Genomic DNA, 7,027 nt, shown 5'->3' with positions numbered 1-7,027 from the left:
TCAGGCACGCGTTCATAAGTGAGAATGGTGATGAGTGTCACATAATCATCACATTCATCATGTTCTTGTGTGCGAATGAATATCTTAGAATAATAATAAGCATGAATTGAATAGAAAAACAGTAGTACTTTGCATTGATTCATGAAGAATAGCAGAGCTCCACACCTTAATCTATGGGGTGTAGAAATTCAACCATTGAAAATACATAAGTGATAATGGTGTTCATTGGCTTCAGCCCCAGAGGGGGAACCAGAATAACCAAGATAAAAATAAAATAGTAAAAGGTCATATTTATAATGTACAAGTAACCTAGGGTTTACAGAAATGAGTAAATGATGCAGAAATCCACTTCTAGGCCCACCAGGTGTGTGCTTGGGCTGAGCATTAAAGCTTTCACATGTAGAGACTTTTCTTCGAGTTAAACGCCAGCTCTGGTGCCAGTTTGGGCATTTAACTTCAGCTTTTATGCCAGTTCTGGTGTTTAACGCCAGAATAGGGTAGAAAATTGGCGTTTAAACACCAGTTGCCGTTATCAAAATTCGGGCAAAGTATGGACTATTATATATAGCTGGAAACCCAGGATGTCTACTTTCCAACGCAATTAAGAGCGCGCCAATTGGGCGTTTGTAGCTCCAGAAAATTCACTTCAAGTGCAGGGAGGTTAGAATCCAACAGCATCTGCAGTCTTTTTTCAGTCTCTGAATCAGATTTTTGCTCAGGACCCTCAATTTCAGCTAAAAAATACCTGAAATCACAGAAAAACACACAAACTCATAGTAAAGTGCAGAAATGTGATTTTTATTTAAAAGCTAATAAAAATATAATAAAAAGTAATTAAAACATACTAAAAACTACCTAAAAACAATGCCAAAAAGCATATAAATTATTAGCTCATCACAACACCAAACTTAAATTGTTGTTTGTCCCCAAGCAACTAAAAACAAAGTAGGATAAAAAGAAGAGAATGTACAATAAATTCCGAAAACATCTATGAAGATCAATCTTAATTAGATGAGTGGGGCTATTAGCTTTTTGCTTCTGAAGAGTTTTGGCATCTCACTTTATCTTTTGAAGTTCAGAATGATTGGCATCTATAGGAACTCAGAATTCAGATAGTGTTATTGATTCTCCTGGTTCAGTATGTTGATTCTTGAACACAGTTACTTTATGAGTCTTGGCCGTGACCCTAAGCATTTTGTTTTCCAGTATTACCACCGGATACATAAATGCCACAGACACATAACTGGGTGAACCTTTTCAGATTGTAACTCAACTTTGCTAGAGTCCCAAGTTAGAGGTGTTCAGAGCTCTTAAGTACACTCTTTTTGCTTTGGACCACGACTTTAACCGCTCAGTCTCAAGTATTCACTTGACACCTTCACGCCACAAGCACATGGTTAGGGACAGCTTGGTTTAGCCGCTTAGGCCAGGATTTTATTCCTGTGGGCCCTCCTATCCACTGATGCTCAAAGCCTTGGATCCTTGGATGCTTAAAGGGCTATTGGCTTTTTCTGCTTGCTTCTTCTTTTATTTTTTTTCGCCATTTTTTTTCGCAAGCTTTTCACTACTTTTTCTTGCTTCAAGAATCAATTATATGATTTTTCAGATTATCAAATAACATTTCTCCTTTTTCATCATTCTTTCAAGAGCCAACAATTTTAACATTCATAAACAAAAAATTCAAAAATATGCACTATTCAAGCATTCATTCAGAAAACAAAAAGTATTGCCACCACATCAAAATAATTAAACTACTTTAAAATTCAAAATTCATGTACTTCTTGTTCTTTTGCAATTAAAAACATTTTTCATTTAAGAAAGGTGATGGATTCATAGGACACTCATAGCTTTAAGGCAAAGACACTAAGACACTAATGATCATGTAGTAAAGACACAAACATAGATAGAACATAAAGCATAGGGAACAAAAAATAGAAAAATAAGAGCAAGGAATTTAAAGAACGGGTCCACCTTAGTGATGGCGGTTGGTTCTTCCTCTTGAAGATCTAATGGAATGCTTGAGCTCCTCAATGTCTCTTCCTTGTCTTTGTTGCTCCTCCCTCATGGCTCTTTGGTCTTTTCTGATTTCATGAAGGAGGATGGAATGCTCTTGGTGTTCCACCCTAAGTTGTCCCATGTTGGAACTTAATTCTCCTAGGGAGGTGTTAATTTGCTCCCAATAATTTTGTGGAGGGAAGTGCATCCCTTGAGGCATCTCAGGGATTTCATGATGAGGAATTTCCTCATGCTCTTGTTGAGGTCCATGAGTGGGCTCTCTTGCTTGCTCCATCCTTTTCTTAGTGATGGGCTTGTCTTCTTCAATGAGGATGTCTTCCTCTATGTCAATTCTAGCTGAATTGCAGAGGTGACAAATTAGATGAGGGAAGGCTAGCCTTGCCAAAGTAGAGGACTTATCTGCCACCTTGTAGAGTTCTAGGGATATAACCTCATGAACTTCTACTTCCTCTCCATTCATGATGCTATGGATCATGATAGCCCGGTCTATAGTAACTTCAGACCGGTTGCTACTGGGAATGATTGAGCGTTGGATGAACTCCAACCATCCCCTAGCCACTGGCTTGTGGTCAAGCCTTCTTAGTTGAACCAGCTTCCCTCTTGAATCTCTCTTCCATTGAGCACCTTCCACATAAATGTCTATAAGGACTTGGTCTAACCTTTGATCAAAGTTGACCCTTCTAGTGTAGGGGTGTACATCTCCTTGCATCATTGGCAGGTTGAATGCCAATCTTACATTTTCCAGACTGAAATCTAAGTATTTTCCCTGGACCATTGTAAGGCAATTCTTTGGGTCTGGGTTCACACTTTGATCATGGTTTTTGGTGATCCATGCATTAGCATAGAACTCTTGAACCATTAAGATCCTGACTTGTATAATGGGGTTGGTGAGAATTTCCCAACCTCTTCTTCGAATCTCATGTCGGATCTCCAGACATTCACTCTTTTTGAGCTTAAAGGGAACCTCAGGGATCACCTTTTTCTTTGCCACAACTTCATAGAAGTGGTCTTGATGCACCTTTGAGATGAATCTCTCCATCTCCGATGACTTAGAGGTGGAAGCTTTTGCCTTCCCTTTCCTCTTTCTAAAGGTTTCTCTAGCCTTAGGTGCCATGAATGGTTATGGAAAATCAAAAAGCGACGCTTTTACCACACCAAACTTAAAAGGTTTGCTCGTCCTCGAGCAAAAGAAGAAAGAAGTGAGTAGAAGAAGAAGAAAATGGAAGAGATGGAGGGTTGGTGTAGGTTCGGCCAAGTTGGAGAGAAGTGTGTATGATGTGTGAAAATGAAGGTGGTGAAGGGCGTATTTATAGGGTGAGAGAGAGGGGGTTTTCATGTATTAGGGGTTGGGTTTGGGAGGGAAAGTATTTGAATTTGAATTGTGAGGTTGGTGGGGTTTTTGGGGAAGAGTGGGTAGAGGTGATTGGTGAAGATGTGATGGGGAAGAGAAATGGAGGTGATTGGTGAGGGGTATTTGGAAAAGGGTGTTATGGAAAGGTGTGAAGAAGAGAGGGAGAGAGTTGAGGTAGGTGGGGATCCTGTGGGATCCACAGATCCTGAGGTGTCAAGGATTTCTCATCCCTGCACCATGTTAGCGTGTAAACGCCCCTTGGAGTGCCAATCCTGGCATTAAACGCCAGGTTGCTGCCCATTTCTGGCGTTTAATACCAGCTTTTCTTCCCTTTCTGGCGTTAAATGCCAGCTTGTTGCCCTTTTCTGGCGTTAAACGCCAATCTGGTGCCCTTTTCTGGCGTTAAACGTCCAGAATAGTGCCAGACTGGGCGTTTAACGCCCATTCTGCTACCCCTACTGGCGTTTAAATGCCAGTAAGCTCCTCCTTCAAAGTGTGCTATTTTTAATGCTGTTTTTCATTCTGTTTTTGCTTTTTCAGTTGTTTTTGTGACTTCACATGATCATCAACCTAAAGAAAATATAAAATAACAATGGAAAATAAATAGATATAATTGAATAAAATTGGGTTGCCTCCCAATAAGCACTTCTTTAATGTTAATAGCTTGACAGTGGGCTCTCATGGAGCCTCACAGATACTCAGAGCATAATGATGGCCTCCCAACACCAAACTTAGAGTTTGAATGTGAGGGCTCTATTTAACTCTGCTTTGAGAGAAGCTTTTCATGCTTCCTCTCCATGGTTACAGAGGGATATCCTTGAGCCTTGAACACAAGGTAGTCCTCATTCACTTGAAGGACCAACTCTCCTTTGTCAACATCAATCACAGCTTTTGCTGTGGCTAAGAAGGGTCTGCCCAGGATGATAGATTCATCCATAGTCTTCCCAGTGTCCAGAATTATGAAGTCAGCAGGGATGTAAAGGCCTTCAACCTTTACCAAGACATCCTCTATAAGTCCATAAGCCTGTTTCCTTGAATTGTCTGCCATCTCTAGTGAGATTTTTGCAGCTTGCACCTCAAGGATCCATAGTTTCTCCATTACAGAGAGGGGCATGAGGTTTATACTTGACCCTAGGTCACACAGAGTCTTCTCAAAGGTCATGGTGCCTATGGTACAAGGTATTAAGAATTTTCTGGGGTCCGGTTTCTTCTGTGGTAATTTTTGCCTTACCAAGGTATTTAGTTCATTGATGAGCAATGGAGGTTCATCCTCCTAAGTCTCATTACCAAATAACTTGGCATTCAGCTTCATGATTACTCCAAGATACTTAGCAACTTGCTCTTCAGCAATATCTTCATCCTCTTCAGAGGAAGAATACTCATCAGAGCTCATAAATGGCAGAAGTAAGTTTAGTAGAATCTCTATGGTCTCTATATGAGCCTCAGATTCCTTTGGTTCCTCATTAGGGAACTCCTTGGAGGCCAGTGGACGTCCATTGAGGTCTTCCTCAGTGGAAATCACTGCCTCTCCCTCCTCTACAGGTTCGGCCGTGTGGGACATGTTTATGGCCTTGCACTCTCTTTTTGGATTTTCTTCTGTATTGCTTGGGAAAGTACTGGGAGAGAATTCAGTAACTTTCTTACTCAGCTGACCCACCTGTGCCTCCAAATTTCTAATGGAGGACCTTGTTTCAGTCATGAAACTTAGTGTGGTTTTAGATAGATCAGAGACTATGGCTGCTAAGCTAGAGAGATTCTGCTTAGAACTCTCTGTCTGTTGCTGAGAAGATGATGGAAAAGGCTCGCTATTGCTAAACCTATTTCTTCCACCATTATTGTTGTTGAAGCCTTGTTGAGGCTTCGGTTGGTCCTTTTATGAGAGATTTGGATGATTTCTCCATGAAGGATTATAGGTGTTTTCATAGGATTCTCCCATGTAATTCACCTCTGCCATTGCAGGATTCTCAGGATCATAAGCTTCTTCTTCAGAGGAAGCCTCCTTAGTACTGCCTGATGCAGCTTGCATTTCAGACAGACTCTGAGAAATCATATTGACTTGCTGAGTCAATATTTTGTTCTGAGCCAATATGCCATTCAGAGTATCAATCTCAAGAACTCCTTTCTTCTGAGGTGTCCCATTACTCATAGGATTCCTTTCAGAAGTGTACATGAATTGGTTATTTGCAACCATTTCAATGAGTTCCTGAGCTTCTTCAGGCGTCTTCTTCAGATGAAGAGATCCACCAATAGAGTTGTCCAATGACATCTTGGACAGTTCAGACAGACCATCATAGAATATGCATATGATGCTCCATTCTGAAAGCATGCCAGAAGGACACCTTCTAATCAATTGCTTGTATCTTTCCCAAGCTTCATAGAGGGATTCGCCTTCCTTCTGTCTGAAGGTTTGGACTTCCACTCTAAGCTTACTCAATTTTTGAGGTGGAAAGAACTTTGCCAAGAAGGCATTGACCAGCTTTTCCCAAGAGTTCAGGCTCTCTTTAGGTTGTGAGTCCAACCATGTCCTAGCTCTGTCTCTTACTGCAAAAGGGAAAAGTATAAGTCTGTAAACCTCAGTGTCAACCCCATTGGTCTTGACAGTGTCACAGATTTGCAAGAATTCAGCTTGAAACTGATGAGGATCTTCCAATAGAAGTCCATGATACTTGCAATTCTGCTGCATTAGAGAAACTAATTGAGGCTTAAGCTCAAAGTTGTTTACTCCAATTGCAGGAATTGAGATGCTCCTTCTACAGAAGTTAGAAGAGGGTGTAATAAAGTCACCAAGCATCTTCCTTGCATCTCCACCATTATTGTTGGGTTCGGCCATGTTTGTTTTGTCTGCTTCCTTTTCGAAAATTTCTGTTAGGTCCTCTCCAGAGAGTTGTGCTTTAGCTTCTCTTAGCTTTCTCTTCAAGGTCCTTTCAGGTTCAGGATCAGCTTCAACAAGAATGCCTTTGTCCTTGTTCCTGCTCATATGAAAGAAAAGAGAACAAGAAAGTATGGAATCCTCTTTGTCACAGTATAGAGATTCATTGAGGTGTCCGAGGAAAAGAAGAATAAAAGGATGAAGTAGAGAGGAGAATTCGAACTTATAGAGAGGGAGTGAGTCCGAATTACTAACAAAGGGGGAGTGTTAGTCCTTAAATAGAAAAAGGTGAGGAGGGAGAAGAATTTTTGAAAACAAATTTTTAAATAAAACTAAAATTTTTAAAATAATTAAAAAGAATTTTGAAAAAGTGGTTGATGGTTTTTCGAAAATCAAAAGTAAGAAAGTGGTTAGGTGAGTTTGAAAAAGATATGATTGAAATAGAAAACTTTTAAAATCAAACAAAAAGTCAAGTAATTAATTTGAAAAGATTTGAAAATCAATTTTGAAAAGATGAGAGGTTAGAAGATATTTTGAAATCAGTAATTAAAAAGATATGATTGAAAAATATTTTGAAAAAGATGTGGTTGAGCGGATATAATTAAAAAGATATGATTGAAAAACAATTTAAGAAGAATTGATTTTGAAAATTAAAGTTGATTACTTGACTAACAAGAAACTAAAAGATATGATTTCAAATTTTAAAAATTGAACCTTTCTTAATAGGCAAGTAACAACTTGAGATTTTTTTTTTTTGAATCAATCATATTAAATATTAGCATTAATTTTGA

General features: G+C 39.4%; 1 non-coding gene and 1 pseudogene across 1 annotated transcript; one reads left to right on the top strand and one right to left on the bottom strand.

Annotated features, from left to right (window-relative positions):
- Positions 1-4,055: 4,055 nt before the first annotated feature.
- LOC148544916 (uncharacterized) lies at positions 4,056-4,928 on the bottom strand (annotated as a pseudogene).
- Positions 4,929-5,691: 763 nt separating this feature from the next.
- On the top strand, positions 5,692-5,795 carry LOC148544915 (small nucleolar RNA R71). Its single transcript, XR_015901425.1, has one exon. It is a non-coding gene; the product is annotated as a small nucleolar RNA R71 (small nucleolar RNA).
- Positions 5,796-7,027: the final 1,232 nt, after the last annotated feature.

This window comes from Arachis ipaensis, chromosome B9 (assembly GCF_059453495.1).
Source record: "Arachis ipaensis isolate K30076 ecotype BB chromosome B9, ASM5945349v1, whole genome shotgun sequence".
In the NCBI taxonomy this organism is placed as follows: Eukaryota; Viridiplantae; Streptophyta; class Magnoliopsida; order Fabales; family Fabaceae; genus Arachis; species Arachis ipaensis.
This window is presented reverse-complemented; position numbering and strand designations above follow the sequence as displayed.